This window comes from Brachyhypopomus gauderio, chromosome 7 (genome assembly GCF_052324685.1).
Source record: "Brachyhypopomus gauderio isolate BG-103 chromosome 7, BGAUD_0.2, whole genome shotgun sequence".
Taxonomy (NCBI): domain Eukaryota; kingdom Metazoa; phylum Chordata; class Actinopteri; order Gymnotiformes; family Hypopomidae; genus Brachyhypopomus; species Brachyhypopomus gauderio.
The window spans coordinates 19,933,950-19,953,451 of NC_135217.1; positions in this window are offsets into that span (position 1 = coordinate 19,933,950).

A 19,502-nucleotide genomic window follows, 5' to 3' on the forward strand; every position below is an offset into this window, starting at 1 on the left:
ATGAATATTTCGGCGGAAACCGTCAGAGCCGACGCCGTCTCTCAAAAGAAGGCAAAGCGTGTAGAAAATGCAACGAAAGACAACGAAAATATGCTGAATGAACTGCTTTAAAACTCCCAGCATTATCTAACGAAGCTGCAGTGAGTTATCTAACTATATTCCACTTATAAAAAGATAGGCAAATGCATGAAACTTTTGATTTATTCATCAATGACATTTTTCCTCATCTTAATTCATTTCCATGGCTTCTTTCCTTCCATTAATCTACTGAGCGAGTGTCAAAACTAACAATTAAACTCTTATGGAGCAAAAAGAGTCAGTGAAGATGATATTCAGACATAATTCCAGTGTATGGCACAACCCTGAAATGTACACATGTGAGTAGAACACAGAAGCTATTACAGACCATACCACCTCCAAGGACAAACAGAGGAAGCACGGAGAATATATTAGCAAATAAAGGATACAGTGTAAAGCGCTGAAAATATGTTAACAAACAAATGTGGTTTTTAAATATATTTTATATAAAGGTGACATTTTTTATAAATATAATATTCTTTAACACAGAGTTGGGAGGGGGGACAGACGTGTCCATTCAGAGAGAAACACAAGGGGATATTTATGGTCATAAATCTAGATTTTGGTTGTCCCAAGTGGATATTTATCAACCCCCCCCCCCCCCCCCCCCATCACTTTCAATGAATAAAAAATTTACTAAAAACATAAATAAATGGTCAGCCTCTTGTACTAATGGCTCGGGTCCTCTCGTACCTTCAAAGCTGTAAGATCCGAAACCCCATCAGAGAGATACTGCAGCTGCAGATGTGATGGGGGGTGGGTTCTTGCGAAGTTTGGCCTCAGTCTGCGGTTCACAGATGCTGGCTGTCCACAAATCTACCCTCTCTGCCAAAAGTTTCACACAAGAAATTAGGGGAGTCGATCTGTTACTTGTAGTAATGAGCGAGGAGGCCATGCGCTACAGCGGTGAGTGTCCCAGGCAGGAGGGCCTGAGCTGCAGGCACACGGCGAGGCCTGTGGGTAATAAGAGTGCCGTGCCCTGTGTCTCCCCCACAGGCCCGGGGCACCACGGTAGGCCACGTCATGCCTTCAGAGTGGAGACAATTTGAAATGAACACCGTCAAGCCACTCCATTAAACAACACTTAATTTTTTTTGTGTGTGTGTGTGGTGTGTGAGAGGAAGGGTATCTTAATTACCCTCTTGTTGGAGTGAGCTTTAACGGGGGATGCTCCTTTGCTCTCCTGTGTGTGAGTGTGTGTGTGTGTGTGTGTGTGTGTGTGTGTGTGTGAGTGTGTATGTGTGTGCGTGCGTGCACGCGCGTGTGCGTGCATGTGTGTGTGTACGTGCGTGCGTGCGTGTGTGTGTGTGTGAGTGTGTGTGTGTGCTTGTGTGTGTGTGTGTGTGTGTGCGTGTGTGAGGTTCAGTTGTATAATCAGGGAGCGGTTGGAGACACAGAGCAACTGGATTAGCTTCTCATCGGTGACTGAAGTGTTTAACATGGCACACATGACAGGCACCCACACACACACACACAAATAAGTACCACCCCCCCACACACACACCCCGCCTTACCCTCCACAAACACTCATTGTCATTAATTTGATTTGCTTATCGCCTCCTTTCTCTCTGCTTGTTCGGGGCCTTTAGATACTCTCCATCCCGCTTTCACAGAGCCCTTCCGATCAAATGTCGGTGCTAATTACAGCGCTCCAAATCACCAGCTTAAAACAAGGGCAAGGAAGAAAGTTAAATTAAGATGAAGAATTGAGAAATGTTTCCAGTTGGAAGAGTGCTGATTTGCAGGCCCCTGGTCCTGCAGGATTACCTGAGATTTATCCTCATATTTCCGGATGCCACGGCCTCTCCGATCCCTATACCTCTCCAGGGAATTCTGAAGCAGCTTGCTTCCAACCCTGCCAAAAGAATTTATTAGAGCAAATGGTAGCGTAAGCCCTATGGAAGACATACCTTATGCGGAGATTTAAAACATATTAAGAAAAGACTGGAGCCCAGAACCCAGGTGTGTTGGGTAATAGCCATTGTCTTGTGTGTGGATGAGGCAGGGACCCGTGCCAAGGAGGGGTGGGGTGTGGTCCAATGGGGCTGCAGTTTATGGTTGAACAGAGAGATTCCCAGACGCTGCTCTCTGCCGAGGAGGATCACGTACACCGCGGTATCGGTTCCTCCCTCAGTATTGGTGCTGATGCAGTGTGGATGAAAACATCGCGCGACAGGGACGTGATTGTCCGAGACCTCTGCGGCCTCCACATCTCGATTACAAATCTCATTTGTTAACAACGATGTTTCCGCGTCGAATGGTCGTACCAGATAAGAGTTTTGCATAAGAGCGGCTGCAATGCTTCCACAATAATGAGACATAGACGCGCAAGCAGTGAGCCTGCGTCCCGCAAACGAGTCTCCTCTGTTAAAACTTTCAATCATGTCGGCATGGATCAGTCGGCTTTTTGTGTCTAAAACGCATTTCGGGTACAGTACGACATCAACGCCTTATCCTCATTATGCCAAAACATTATTCCACGTGTAACACCTGCAGAATAAATTTGGCATTTGGATTTGCGAGGGATGATCAAACGTCGCCGAAACACTGTCATTATTTCTACCTCAAAGACACCACTGCAAATGACTAACCCCCTCCCCCTTTACTGAATTATCAATTCAACTGGAAGTAAACTTCGTTTTATAGGTTTAATTTAACTCATTTCCCAAAAGTGTATTCAACTGTCACACCACCAAGACTGCCAGAAAGCTCAAATCACACCTGAACAAATTCAAATCGGGCCGAGGCAACGTGAACGAGCGCGAGAGCGTCGCGGCGAACAAAGACTCATTCAGTTAAACTCCTGAAGAGACAATACTTCACTAATGTCTGATTGTTCATCTCCCCTTTTATTAGATCGCATGATCATAAAGATCACATGGAGGTCTCGACTGCGAACTGAACAACGTGGGTGGGGGTGGGATGAGGTGAGGCGCTGCTTGCCTCTCGCGCTCTTCCCATCTGGAGAAGAGAATCAACAACATTTATCTAGCGCAGCACCAGCAAGGTAGCCGTGCATCCACGAGCTAGATAGAGAAATGAAGGCTAATGAATTGCACCTCTCCGGATATAATTCTGTAATGGCGGTAATCATCCGGTTCCGAGTCCATGAATATACATGCCCGGGCTCAGCTGCAGTCCTGTCGGTGGTCAATATTCTGGGGGCTTTGGCAGCGTGGGAATACGGTGGCTTTTGCTTTGCCCGCTTTAATGTTATCAGGTAACACACACTGGCATTAAATCCACCACACAATAAACGAGCCGTTCTGGAAGCCTTCACGGCAGACAATGCGACTCTCGCCGAAAACCCTTTAAGTGCTCCTGTTTAATGTCATTACGGCAGCACGAGGCGCGCGGGCCCCGCTTGAAAAGGGAAACCCTACACAAGACCTCAAGGTACGTTTGCTCGGAGGAGAAACAACAAGAAAGAGGGACCGGGAGAAGAGGGGAGGGAGAAGGCAAACGGAGCGAACAAACACGGTGGTTTATTACGCTGGAGCGAAGAACCTCGGAACAACAACTCCAGCCATCTCGACTGACAGCCTTTAAAACCAGAGATTTGTGTACATTAGTCACACATTTTAGGGAGAAGGTGGTTTCTAAAGTACATGGGTAGGGATTACAGTTCTATCCTTTCCTCTCTGTCTTTCATTCTAAGACATGTCGCTGATTACAGGCTTGCCAGGAGGTTTCTTGAAATAAAGGCCATGGGGAGCTATTGTATTTTGTCTTCTTGAAATCAAAATTCATTTCATATTAGGGCATGTAATCTGTGATTAATATTCTAATGATTACACTAACCGCAGAATTCGGAAGATTCCATTATCTGTTGGGATATTGCTGCTCTTGTTTACATTGGAGAAGTAATAAGGAAAAGTGAATCGGACTCACACACAGCTGGGATTAGATAGAGATATGTCTGTATAGTGATGCCAACAAGGATTTGAATACATTTGGTCTATTGAGTTAGTGATAAGTTGTAATCATAGATTAGCTACAACATTACATTTAAACAGTGTTCAGAAAATCTAGAATTATGAGACCCACAGAAGCCCAAATCAATTACTCTAGTTTGCTCTGCCCAAATGTACAGTTTGGGCCTATGTGTGACATGTTCAATTAAGTATTCTTCCAAATAAATTGTCACCTTTCTTAAAGTTAGTCTACAGGGAATTGGAATTGAAATTAGTGGTTCAAGAAACAAATGAATAGACAAAGGTGTAAATCTTATATCTACAAATTCCTGACGAACACGTTTTTGCCATGTTATTGAAGCAAATAATAAGAGTGTAGTAAAATTTAATTTCCAAAAAGCCAATAGTGTGATGGGCCAATCTATTCTAGTCAGTGTGTACTGATGGGATCAGTCTGCTCACTGATGTACTGATGGGACCAGTCTGTTATCATCTGTTGTGGGAAAACTCAAACTGATACTTATTAGAAATCAGCTTCTCATTTATTTAGCATTTTTATAAAGTAGTACTTGGTTCTGCTGGAGTGTAACCTGAGTAAAGGAAACAAATCCTGAAGCCAAAGGTTCATTTTCATATCTGTGTGATCATTCCATCTGTACCATGATCAGGATTATATAACAAAAGTCTACAACTCTGAAGGAATGTGTGTAAACGGCACCTCCAGAGCGCCTTTACCAATAATCAGTAAAGTGCTTCCACTTCAAGATGGTGCCGTCCTAATCTGCTCCATCCTCCCTTATCCAGCCAACTGGATAGTCCACTTCTCTTGATCACTACAGGACGGCTGCAGTTCAAGGCGCACACTTGCACTATGGATGCCGAGAGGCTAATATTAGAATGCCAAACAAACGCTTTGCCTTTATTCCTGCCGTAGCATTCACATTTCAATATATCAGAGGATTAAAAAGCGGATGGAACAGTAAAAGCAGGATCCCCTGAGGGCTGGTTCCCCCTCGTTCCACTCTTTGAGAGGAGCGGAGGTGGAGAGAGGAAGAGAGATGACTGCACCTCAATTCTGATGGACTGGAGAAAGAGGCAGTGGAGGCAGAGGAATTCATTTTTAGCCTCTGGGTGAAGCCAACACAGGATCCCAATAGTTTGAAGAAGTATTCAAATCCTGCTCTGATTGGCACTGCAAAAGAAGACACGAGGATAAGAGAGGAAAATAAACACAGAGCTACTATTAAAAAGGGCAATCATTGTCCATATTCCACTCTCTCTCTCTCTCTCTCTCTCTCTCTCTCTCTCTCTCTCTCTCTCTCTCACACACACACACACACAAACACAGAGCACTTTACCATGATGAGCTGCCTCTTTCTAATACACATAAACATTTAGACACACACCATACAACATCATAGCAACCACTGTAGCATTCTAAAATATAACACATTTGCCACAAACAGTTAAACTGGTCATATCCTAATGGTACCTTTTTAAAAAAACAAAAAAGTTAAAAAATTTTTTTTAGTTAGAATACGTTAAAATGTGTGCAGAAAATATCCGTAAACTAGTAAATATTAAGTTTTTAGTTATTACTAAGTATATGCTATCAGAAATAATGATATGATTTAATAGATTTAAATAGGAAAAGAAAACGTGGTGAATGCTGGAGAAATAATCAGCTCTTATTCTGGGAAAGACAAAAAAACCAAGAAGAGGTGAAGAAGAGATCACCCGAAATGACTGACTATATTGACACATGAATTTCGGTGTAAAGTCCCGGGCAACTGCTCAGTTCATGTGTCAACACAGTTCATTCCACTTAGTCCCTACACCCACAACGCTTAGCTCACGTTTTAATCTCGCTTCATCACTCTGGCAGTGTTTCTCCAAAGTCAAGCTGTCACGCTCAGTTCATAGTTCATCCAGATTAATGAACTGCGTGACATCACAGTGGAATGAAAGGGTTTAATCTAACAGCACCCGGTGTTCACCTCAGCTTGATTTCTGCCATTCTATTATTTTGGCAACAATACAACCACACTGTCACGGTCTAAATAAAGAACACGGAAGTATTAGAACCACACCGCTCTCCGATCTGCAGCTACGTATTGCAAAGGCATCTATTCTACAAAGTCCAGACCTGCTACATTACCTCAGATACTTTATCATCCACTTTCGTGAGCTGAGGGTTTGTGAGTAAAACCAGGCAGGTGCTGGCTTATGTGCTGATTTCCTGTAAATATTGACCTTCTGGATGCTCTCCCAATTCACTAGCCCTTCCTCCCTCCCTCCCTCCCTCCCTCCCTCCCACACACCCACCCTAGGCTGCGTGCCCAAGAAGCACCAGCTCCCTGACGCAAGCAGCGGAATCGTTAGCGCGAGGTATCGTCTTCGGTCTTCTCATTCACCCAGCTACTCCCACTGGGGCACTGTGGGTAGCGTGCAACTGTTGTGAGTGGGTGGTACACCTGTTCCTAGGACAGCTCCCGCCCCGGGGGGCGCCCTGTGTTCCGGCTACCATTTCACATCCTCTGCTAATAACCGCTCTGATATCCGCCTTTAAACAGAGAGAGAAAGGTGGTTCAGGGCACGGGATCGTCTGATCAGAGGAGCAGCATTTTTAATAGCAGGAGTATTAAAGGCCAAAGATGTGTCTATCTTTCCATCTGGCACGCTTCTCTCACGCAACGGGTTAAGCACAATCAAAACATGCGTTATGGAAATGGAATATTCTAAGAACAAGGGTTGTCTTGTCACCAGTACCATATGCACACTGAAGATTAACTGCAGAGTGGTGCAGCTTCCTATGAATAGTTCTGAAATGACGCCTGAACAAAACAGAAAGCGAACGTACAAACGGAACAGGCCTGATAAATGGCCTTCACACTGAAGCAGTTGTACCTACTGAGGATGCAAATGAAGTGCTCAGAAAAGTTGACGACCATCATCCAAACCCTTTCAGCAGAATTAGGCTGAGGATTTGGATGGGTCGGTTTGGCAGGGAGTTCCACACATGTGGGGCTGGTCTCACTCTCCACCACCGGCCTCCCGGGCCCAAGATACCCCCCCCCCCCCCCCCCCACCCCAAACCAAGCCCTCAGCCTCCACAATCCAGCCGAAGTTCTTAGTGAGGTGCGTGCAGATGAGCTGGGGATGAGATAAGTTTGCTCAAGAGTGGAGGTGTGTGTGTGTCTGCGTGTGTGTATGTTTGCGCGTGCGAGTGTGTCCACGATTTGACTCCATTGGGAAGAGTGAGGCGACAGGCTCGGGCAGAAGAGAGCCGGCAGACAGTGTTGAGGATGAAAGATGGAGTCTAATCCTCCACATGTGGCTGCTTTTTTCCCGCCTTTTTTTTTTTTTTTTTAAGGAAAGCCAACTGGAGGCATTCTATGGACCACAGGCCAAGGGCTCCAGGAAAGCGCCGCTGTGAGCCAAAGCACATAGTGTGAAATGAGGAGCTCGGGCTCGAATGTGCTTTTGTTTATCAGAAAAATGCACTCTAAGTGGGATTGGCAGAGCAGGGCCCCAAACTCAGTAAGTCATATAGACTCGCGTGGACCCAGGGAGAGGATGCTCCAGCCACGGGCGGCCCAGAGGAAGGCTTCTCCTCGCGGTTCACCCTGCCTCTTGGCAGTGCCCCTCCCTCTCCGATCTTAACTCCGGCACAAAGCGGGATCAGTGGGGTCAATCTAAAGTAAAGAAATTCGGTTGCAAGTTGAGTCCGGGGAGAAATCCGTGGGTCTGTGCAGGAGATGCGGGCGAGGGGAACTTGCTTTTTTTTTCCGGGGGAGAGGCTGATGAATCAGAGAAGGCCATACAAAGCCTCGGGAATTGGGGACGCAGATTTCTGGGCAAGTATCGGGCAGCGAAGTGCCAAGGGCTGATCAATCTCAAACAATAGCTGCGCCCCTGCGCTCGATAGAGCCGTCGGATTCGGACCAGGCGATGGTGGGTGCTCGACACTCATCTGCATGACCTCCTAAGAAAGTCCACGGAAAGAAGTTTAAAGCGGAAGCAGCTTAGAAGCAGCTCCTTCCGCCTAGTTCAGACGCGCATTGTGTTTGCATTATTTGGGCGTGTCGCGTGTGAATGCGGGTCCCTCCGTCATCGCGAGCTTCACGGGAGCGTGCGGAGGGTGGAGGGGACGGTGGTGAAGCCAGGCCACGTGTGGGTACGCTAAGGCTTCACTGGCGCTGTACTCACTGCAGCAGCACTTTTGCAAAATAGAAAACGCTCATTTGTTGTTGTTGTTGTTTCCAGAAAAATAGCGATAATAACTTATTTTTTATCACCCAAAGCAATGTCACCCCGACAATGTATTTGAGGTGCTCCATTGGTTTAAAATCCCATTTTAACACACTTCATCCATCTTCTACACACTCTCTTTCAGTCTCTCTACTTCTTAGGCTAACATTTTAACAAAATGACTTGCAATGACATTTAAACTACAATATTTTTTTTCAAATGAATGTTACAGTGACATGCAAGCTACAACATATTAGGGTCAACATGTAGCACTAGTAGAAAAGTGTTGTCAGTGTTTATTAGCATTAACGTGCATAAAATGTATTGGAATTCTGATTCAAAGTGCAGAACATGTGTCCCTGTGCACTGCTCCAAACATCAGATTAAAAACAGAACCATAAATGCAATGTGGAGTCATTTCAGGAAATGTAAAGAAGATGAGTCAAATTTCCTGACATATTAATAATCACAGAAAAAGACATTTTCAATGATGAGTAATTCAGAGACATTAGAGGCCATTAGAGTCTTATTGGGGGGCCATGCCCCTCCTCAACCCCACCCACTCACCTCCACCCACTCCACCACCTTAAGCTGTAACTCCAAAATATTCAGTGCATATTGAGAAGCTTGGAAAACAAAATCATACTGGAAAAACACATTTGCATACAGTCGAACGACATTCCCAACTCAAACACAATTCAAAGTGTTTAATTTCCTCGTCGGTGTCCATCAGGGCAAGACCACGCCCACATTTGGAAGGCGGTGCCAGTGCTTTTGTATAGAAGGGAAAGCTGACATCAGCTCGCCCTCGTCCTCAGCTTCACCTCTGCCAGCACAGCATTCCACGTTCAGGTGCCGGTTCCAGCCATCTTTCTTGCTCATATCCCACAATTCTGTGCAAAGTTACAAAGTTTTCTGAAGTTCACTGACCGCCCTATTTCTCTGTGACACTTGTTCCAAATGTGATTTTCTGCAGGCGTTGCTCATATTGCATGGGTAAAGCGTTATATGGACTCTGGATTGAGCCTGGACTGCAAATACCCAGGTGAAGCCTCCAGCAGTATACTGACATCGTGACCTTATGAACTCATGAATGGGTGTTCAGCTTTATTGGTGTTTATTGGTACTGTCTACATATAAAATCACTTTAAATGTCAAACAAGGCAGGCACAATTGGTCTAGGCACAGCCACTGATTTCAACTAATTTTCATTTTTTATTTATCATGTGCCTAAATATCAATACAAGTTTGAGTATTTGCAGGCTAGGGTTTGACCGAGCGTTACTATAAACAGATTGTTGGTTTTGTCATCCGTCACCCCTCTGCAAGATCTCAGTCTTCTTAAATGAGTCTGTGTTAACAGAGCAGGCAGACACTCACCGCCTCTCTCGATGCAGCGTTCCATGAAGTGCAGGGCCGCACACCAACAGATGTACGTCTAGACATCGATCCTCGCCGCGTCAGGGAGGAAGAGGAGTGTGCGCGTGCATGCGAAAGCCTGATCTCTGACGCCAGCTGCTTGTTTAAATTGCCTTGTTTTACAAACAAACCGGCGCTCGGAACTTCTGCACAGCTAAGTGCGAAGAGCGACGCATGGCTGAGCCTCATAGCGGCGGTGGAAATTCGAGAACAGTAGAATCAGTGACTGTGATGCGTTTCACAAGGGGGGGAGAGAAATGTGAAATGTGTTTCCAGCTTGTGGAAACCAAAACATGGACGAAGGGTGAGCGTCAGTAAAAAAAAAAACCTCACCAAAGTGCCTCCAACATTGTTCCTCTCAGCGGGAACTCAGCAAACAGATGAAAAGATGCAACGACAAATTCGGCTCCAGAAATCAGCGATTACAGGAAAACCCCACTTGAGAACTGAACCCCGCGAAAACAACATGACTGATTCCCAAAGTTTGGAGGGTTATAAAAGAGATGGTGCCTTAATGGACTAAATCAAGAAGAATCGAATGAGATCATTACAGATAGAAGAAAGACAATAAAGTAAGAAGAGTTACGAAAAAATTAAATGGAATTTAATGATGAAAAGCAAAGTTAATGATGACAAGGGAAAATCTGAAAAAAAACATACTTGTTTTTTAGAGTCTCTTCTGAGTATTTCTAAAATGGAATGCGTAAGCCAAGCAATAAAAATCCTGCAAGTTTGACTAACCCTTCTCCTCATGGGCACCTCACAACGGGAACACACTTCATAATGAAATCTCACATACTATGTGAACAGTCAATCCAGTTTTCTAAAAATTGATTGGTTGCTGAACTTCTACTTGGCCCCTCCCCAAACACAGCTTTGACACATCAGTGCAGGCTGCAATGTATTTATCTAGGAGATCAACTAACAGTCTGGATCTATATGTGTACAGATGATCTAATGTTCATTCCAAAAAACAGACATGTACTGCCCAAAGCGCACTGCTAATAGATCTTTATTAATCCAATCTTCTGTCTACTTTGATTCTCCAAAATTATTTTTTCTTTGTTCCCCAAAGAAAGTGGTATGTTTTAAACTATGCAATCGTCGGGAAAAGGAATGATGCTGTGTGGCACTTCTGAATACCATGATGCTAAATATAAATAACAAATTAAGATAACAATGCAATATCTCATGAATAATTTAAAATAATTATTTAATGTACCATTATAAAGATGATAAACATACCGTCAGATGTACTTTTCTCACATAATGAAACTTTTGCAAATTGTAACTGAACTCTGCGCACTTTAGTCTCACCACTTAACAAGGTGTATCATGGTGTATCATGGTGTATTGTGCATATTTTAGCATATTTATATTTAATGGCACAGTGAATGGACTCATAAGGCATATACGATAGACCCAGGTTGGAAAGGCCAACCACACACTGGGCTCTATCCAGCTCTCTCCATCCCTCTGTAGCTCTTCCCAGCAGGAGTCTGGCCGTGGAGAGTGGTGGGGCCCCGGGGGACTGCACTCTGTGTCAGCAGATAGCGCAGGAAGGGGTGGAGGAGAAGTTGAGGGAGGTGTGGAGGTGGGGGGGGGGGGTGGGGGGCAGAATCGCTGGAGGCGGGCCTTGCCAAGACCCACACTCTCTTGGCATTTTGGCGAGGCAGAGCGGCACGACGAAATGATCCAATTTAAGCTGGTTTAGGAGCGCCCGAGAAGGGCCAAATATTTATTTATTTATTTATTCTTCTCACGAGCGCGGGGAGGCCGAGACTCTGCACCGGTGATCACGGCCGAGCCGAGTTTCTCGAGGCCCCGGGGACTCTGGTGAGATAGCCAGTTGGCATGGTGGTAGGTCCAGGGGGCCGTGCCCAGCAGGCGGCCTGCTCTGGTGATCCGACTCTGGTCTCTGGCCCTCTCTTTTCCACAGCACTAGACCATCAACTCTCCTCCCCCACTTCTTCCAAACATCCAACCCCTACTCAAACCACAGGGACAAAGATTGTGGTTAAAAAGCAAATGGCCAAAACATAATAAATGGGCAGTAGGACAGTACTAGCACTGTTACCTCTGATAGAAACCCTAATAACAAAGAAAGACCATGTGAAACGTCTTACATTGTTATGCGAAACTACAACCAATTCCATCTGTTCATTCAAAGAACTCTTATTCTTAACCGATTCAGACTATTTGAAAAAAACAAACAAACAAACAAACAAAAAAAAACAATGTACAGCTGATTCAATCGGCTCTAAAAATGAGTAATGCCCAGTACGCTGTACTCCCTGACATTATTGATGTTGATGATGATGAGGGCCACTGTAATAATTGCATTTAATGCGGTTATTGCTATTACTGTTATTATTACTGCTAATGAAGGAAACGCCGGCCCACATCGCCCCAGCAGAAAATTTCACCATGGAAATAAATGAAAAAATGCCTTTATTGGATTACACTAAAAGCAATTCCAAATAAATGGGCCTTGAATACGTCTCTGCAAGATGAACATCACAAACATGTAATTTCATTGTGCTGGGAGCAAGGGCACAGATCTCAGCACGACACAACAAGGCAGCACTGCCTGACGGTGTCTGCACAGCGCCGCTGACGGACAGATGTCTCACACAAACACCATCGTCCTCCTGTACACTCTCAACGTTAACGCCGAGGATTAACACGACGACATGTAGGCATTCTTGTAATAATGCATTAGGCAAGTTGTGCAATGTTTTAGTGCCACATCTACTTTTCATTTATGATAGCTGGTGCTTTTGAAAATGACAGCCTTTTGGGTTTTGCTCAAGTGTATATTATGTATCTCAGCATTCCAGCCTATTTGCCATACATTTGAGCATCTTGTTCTCAGCACTGTAAAATCTCCACATAGTTTAATTAACTGGTGCTCACAGTTGGTCTATGGCATTAATTCTGCTGAGTTGGTCATATCACTTTTAATGAGGCCCATCTGAGCTCCAAATACTACCACAACAGCTAATATCCAAGAGTCTCACACTTGGAGCGCAAAAACAGGCCCCTCTGAGAGATCTTAAAGCCCTAAAAATGAACACCATGTGAAATGTCCAGACAATTAGAGTGATGAACATCATGTGCATGCATTTTTGCAGAGTGGCTGCACTACACACACCATCACTGCGTTGCCGTCAACACCCGCATTACGTGGGGAATACGCGGCAAAGGTTTGCTAACACCTGACCTGTGAGGATCCTTCACTAATTGTACATGATGCCTTAATTAACAAGAAGGTGTCTTTAAATATTACGATATTGAACATCAGTGCCAAATTGCAGTAAGACATTTTTAAGTGTGGGTTTGTTCAGCTTCCTGTTAGCAGGGTTGTACACTCTCTAATAAGCCATTCAGTTTAGCTTGTGCTGTACGAATCTGCAAAGATTGGCACCGCATGCAGTGTTTGGTTTTGTAATGGTGCTCAGTGAGAGACAACATGTCCCTGAGACTCCAGGCCCTAGAGGTTTGTTCACGAGACTCTGCCATGTTAGGCTACCATGTGTACCGTATTTATTTTGAGAAATGAAATAATCTAATAACTGATGTTTGGTTGAAAAATGAGGTTTTCTTGCCCGAAACTCTAGCCCTGTAGCCAACACTGTACTGTGAATACATTTCTTCATGTGATTCGCTTGTGGTCGCAGTAGTGTTTAGACGTCCAGTCACAGCTGGTTTGATCTCAGCAGTCCATGTTGGAGTGTGGAGGTGACCACGCATCCCAGCTGGGACACAGGATAGCCCTGGGGCCCTGGGGCCCTGGAGCCTTGCAGCTTTGGAACCCTGGAGCACGGGAGTCCTGGAGTCCTGGGATCCTGGAGACCTGGGGCCCTGGAGACCTGGGGCACTGGAGCCTTGCAGCCATGAAGCCCTGGAGCCCTAGAGCCCTGGGGCCCTGGGGCCTTGCAGCCCTGGAACCCTGGAGCATGGGGCCCTGGAGCCCTGGAGTCCTGGGGCCCTGGGGCCTTGCAGCCCTGGAACCCTGGAGCACGGGGCCCTGGAGCCCTGGAGTCCTGGGGCCCTGGAGGCCTGGGCACTGGAGCCTTGTAGCCATGGAGCCCTGGGGCCCTGGGGGCTTGCAGCCCTGGAACCCTGCGGCCCTGGAGCCCTGGGGTCTTTAGAGTTCTCAAGCAAGCACCTCTGCTCTCTGGCAGTACCTACTCTACAGAACTGCTACGTTGCTAGCACTGCTACTTTGGGTATGTGCCTGTAGGTGTTGCACAACACTGAGAAATGACATTAATTTGAATGAATACAAAAGGATATCATTATCCAAACAGCCTAAAAAACCCTCATATGTGAGAAACGGTGTTTCTGTGTGATCTAAATGCAGGAATCTGTGCTGTGGATTTACGAAAGGACTGTGAGGAATAAAACTGTGTTGCTGTTTAAATTCCCACAGCATGGGGACAGCATTGGAGCAGAAACAGCAGTCCAGTAACACACACACACACACACACACACACACACACACACACACACACACACACACACACACACACACACACACACACACACACACACACACACTCAGATACTCATGCACACATAGCATGAGGACAGCACTGGAGCAGAAACAGCAGTCCAGTAACACACACACACACGCACACATGAGCGCGCACACACACACACACACACACACACACACACACACACACACACACACACACACACACACACACACACAGCATGGGGACAGCACTGGAGCAGAAACAACAGTTCAGTGACACACACGCACACACACACACACACACACACACACACACACACACACACACACACACACACACACACACACACACACACACACACACACACACACACACACAGATACTCATGCACACACAGCATGGGGACAGCACTGGAGCTGAGGAGCAGAAACAACAGTCCAGTGACACACACGCACACAAGCACACACACAAGCACACACACACACTCACACACACAACCACACACACACACACACACGCACACACACACACACACGGATACACATACACACAGCATTAGGACAGCACTGGAGCAGAAATAGCTCTCTAGTAACACAAACAGATACTCACACAGATGCACACATACACATCTACACGTACACACAGCATGGGGACAACACTGTAACAGAAATAGCAGTCTAGTGACACACACCCAGTGATATATACACACACCCAGTGATATATACACACAGATACATATGCACACAGGATGAGAAGGTTTATGCTCTGGTTTATATACTTGCAGACGTTTTTATGCAAAAAGCAGCAAGCAGAGTAAGGATGAGTGATAAAGACGAATGAACAATTAGATGAATGAATTCCATAGAGGTGATGCATGCAGTGGTCAAACATGGAGATAAAATACAGCCAGACCAAATACAACACTCCCATTCACAGAATCACAGGCTGTTCAAATAAAGAACACAACTGAAACTAACATTTATATCCATGTTACATCTCCTGTGATGAGTCAGTGCTGCTGTGTTAAAGAGCAGTATCATGGCTCGGGTTATTCTGGGAGACCTGTTGTAGACTGCTGTAGACTGCTGTAGACTGTGAGTTTTTGTCTGTTCTGGCATTGTGGTCTCTGAACTTTTTCCGCAAAACTCAATTTAGTCGGATGAATGTTTTCAGTCTGTGCTTCAGACTGCAATAAGTTCATTATAATATCTCATATATGGCACATTATTTCATATACAGGCCTTTATTCTCCAAGCTCAATGAGTACAGCTTTTTGTAATTCCCTTTAATTTCATATAAAATTATTGCTGTATTCATAAACGACATATGGTGTAGTGTGGTGTGTGGGCATGATCGAAAAAATAAGTAATAAATTACAACCTCAAAAATCAGATCAACTCTTTTGTCCTTCTGCAGAAACAAGGAACAAACAAACAAACAAAACAAGAAATAAATATGTATGTATAATATAAAATATGATATTTCTGTGATACTATCGAAAACATGATAGGGTGGTGTGGAGTTTTACGTTAGTAGCAATACATGATCAACAAGTGATTAAACACTGACACACAGGGTTTAATTCTCTTAGAAGAACCAGACCAGCACCGTGAGTCGGACTCTTTTCTGAACGTCAGTTCTGTGACATCACGCCGTTGCCCCGCGAACACTAGGTCACAGACAAGATCTCAAGAAATGGGCATCATTAATTTTCTTACTTTCATAATTTTTTTCTTTCTTTTTCTCTGCACTCGTGTGTTTCTAGAGATTTGTGCAGCCATACATTTCATGTATTTTTTAACCCAAATCCCCAAAGTCATGTGATCATTAATTCAGTAATGACCCCCCACCCTCTGTTAACAATCCCCATTAAGAATTCTGTATTGCTCCTTTTGGAGGCAATGAAGCACCCACAATGATCCTATTTTAGAAGTTAGTGTGGACCTGTGGAAAAACGACAAACAATTTTTGATTATTTTTTATTTTTTTGATGATGATGATTTCTACATTTTTCAGCATGATGAAACCTGCTCTGCTCTGATATTTACGTTTGACACAGGTAACGCATCTCCATAATCCAGTTCTAAGCCCATGTCCCTTACATCAAAAATGCTGATGCAATGCAAGATGGGAAGTAAAACCACACTAAGCATCACACACAACTAAATATTATTCACAGCCTCCTGCTCTTTTTAAGAAATGGCCACTGATTATACTGAATTGAGGACTGCATAGTCTAAAAGCAGAATCACACGCATCACCTGGAAAGGGAAAAAGGCTCTTAAGAGAAACATCTCTCTCTCTCTCTCTCTCCTCGAGGCTTCTTTAACAAGCATGCAGACACCTAATCCTTCTATCTCCATTAATGGTGCTCTTAGCATCCATTTACTACCTGAGAAACTGGCGAGCTGCAACACCTGTGTGTTAGTGAAACAAGAGCCCTCGTCACCCCCTCATTCACCGCCACTAAGATAACAGCAAGTTGTGAGTCGGCGACGATTCAAGGAGTGTTAACTATGAGGAATGATGTCGATTTATCATGATATTACAGCGCTGACAGGGAAACACACCTGTACTTTTTTTTGATGTAATTTATTGACTGGTTTGTGGATGCCGAGTGAGGGGAGAGAGGGAGAGAGAGGGAGAAAGGGGGAGAGAGAGGGAGAGAGAGAGAGAGAGAGGGAGAAAGAGAGAGAGAGGGAGAGAGGAAAAAATTAGCGGCGCTTTAATTACTGCTGCTGCTGGTTAAAATATTAATGGAGCACAGAGTGTTGCATGCTCATTTCTGTTGATTTTTAATTAGCAGTAATTCATTTCGCACAAAGCATGTTGATGCCTGTGCTGCAGACATTAGCGAGGAGGCTGAATAAAGATGTTTTTCCGAAGAGGCTGGGTGCACACTGAGAGAGAGAGAGAGAGAGAGAGAGAGAGAGAGAGAGAGAGAGAGAGAGAGAGAGAGAGAGAGAGAGAGAGAGAGAGAGAGAGAGAGAGGAGTGTTGGAGTGCACTCAGGCCAGGGGGGAGAAGAGGACCACCACCCACAAGCTCTGCCTCAAGCCGCATGCCAAGAAACGCAGCACAAAACCAAGCACACACTCCTCTTTTACCCCAGTGGAGGGAGGCAAACACAATTTACCGCCCCCCTCCTAAAAACAAGATAGCCTTGGAACAGACATCACTGAAAATGCAACCGATTTGTCACAATCTTACTAAAACTAAATGATAGATGCACCCATACCAGGTCCAAGCTGCCACTTGATTTTGTTGATATTCAGTGTGTAAAGCTGCAGGATGTGTTCTGTGTGTGCTTCTAAATGAAGCAATTTGTGTCTAGGCGACAGATGTGCACATGTACAGTAGGCCTATTATCAAACCGTGGTGATTAAAAATCCTCTTGAGCGCAAACATGTACTCGGGATATTTCCAATAAGTCTCTTATGCGAGGCCGCAATTTTGAAAGCCAATACTGTTTGTCCAGGTGCCACAATCTATGCCATATCAGGGCAACACACTCCCAGAGCAGTGCTGTACTGTGCCCTGGCTTCTACTGCATGCAAACACACACACACACACACACACACACACACACACACACACACACACACACACACACAACCCCTCCCCCAGCACACACTCCATAGTGGCGTCCGGGTGGCATCTGGGATGCTGTGATTGAGAAGTGTAAATAAATAATAATCCCTGGAAAGGGGTGCAGCTCACCAGCATCTGTCTACTCCCCTGCTAATAGTTTTATTGTGGCACCATCAATTTAACACTCTTTGTTTCAATGGATACCTCATTCAGGAAGAGATATTTCCTCTTTTAATTGAACTAAACAGCGTTGTTTGAGGATCTCTCTCCCACGGTCTTGAGCATCTTGTGATGCTGCAATAGCTTCCACAGCCACATGCCACAACCTCTTGGACCATACCTGCCCAAGCTGTGGGAGAAGCTTTGTGCATTGTGGACGTCTCATTGTCATTTAGTTAAAACAGTGTGTGTGTGTGTGTGTGTGTGTGTGTGTGTCTGCAATGGACTGGAGTGTACACACTGTGCAGGCAAAAGGTGCATGCCCTGTTATTGCATAAATGTATGAATGCAAACAGAGGAATGTGTTGGTATTTGGGTCAGGAGACTGGAAAGGTTATTGTAGGGAGGAGTAGTGTGTTGCATGATGCTGTGTGAGCGTGTGTGTGTTTGTGTGTGTGTAGTGGGATGCTGTTCACAAACACTTTCCTGAGTCAATCACAACTTTGATGGTGATAAATTCTTCCCCCTCTTAATCTGAACGAAAGCATTTGATCAAAACCAAAAGTGCAAGAGAACCTTCCTGAACATGAGGCGACTCTACAAACAATAGATCTATTCTAGTCTGGCCTGACCCCATCTCTCTAAACTACAGGTTCTAATTAGGAATTCTGTACCCATTCAAAGTGGGTTAGTGCTCGACCACTGTGCTAATTGGGCCACACCCACCTACAGTAGCTGGCAATCTGGTTTTCGTAGAATATACCACGCTGGATGAGTTAAAGATGGCCGACGAGTAAAAGAGAGCCAGTGAGTGGGAGAGAAGTATAAAACATGCTTGTGTTTTTGTGGACACTGGAATATGGCTGATGGGAGCATAAATAAAGCATGGCGGAGCATCTGGTCCTTGTTGTGCGTTCAGCTTTTTAATGTCTTCAAAGCTTCGCTGACTACCACTCCTTGCTCCTCTTGGTTTTAGCATGGAATAATAAACCATCTTTGGGGAATTGAGCACCCCCAACACACACACGCGCGTATTCAGTACTGCCACTTCCATGTCGACCCCCCCCCCCCCCCCCCGTGCCACCAACACCATTTGCGGGAACTTTCCTTTTCACTTACTTCGTTTTTAAATTTTTATACCTCGGGGAATGCCGGTGTGTCAGAGCAGTGTGTGTGTGTGTTTGTGTGTGGCTACAAGCACAATTAAAATTCACACAGCTCTGTCCTCGCGTGCCGCCGCTCCTGCAGACGCCGGCGCGACGGAGACTTGTAAATATCTGATTTCGTGCAGCAAGGGCGCACGCGAGCGTGCGCGAGAGAGGCTTCCCTGAGCGCAATTAAGACGCCAGATTCCCGTAAATTAAACACATATAGCTTTTGAAATTGTGCCGCGACGGAGGTGACGTGTCCGACCAAACAGGGCCCTTGCCCGACGAGGTGCGTTCATTACCACACACTGCTCCCCGCCGCCAGTGAGACGGTCTGAAGGCGATGTAAAAAGGAGAACCGGCGGGCTGTGCCATTATTAAGCCACAGAAGACGCAAGAACGAAGCTGCGTGGCTCGTCATTATTTTTGGAAGTCGTGCACTTTCACACAAGGTGACTG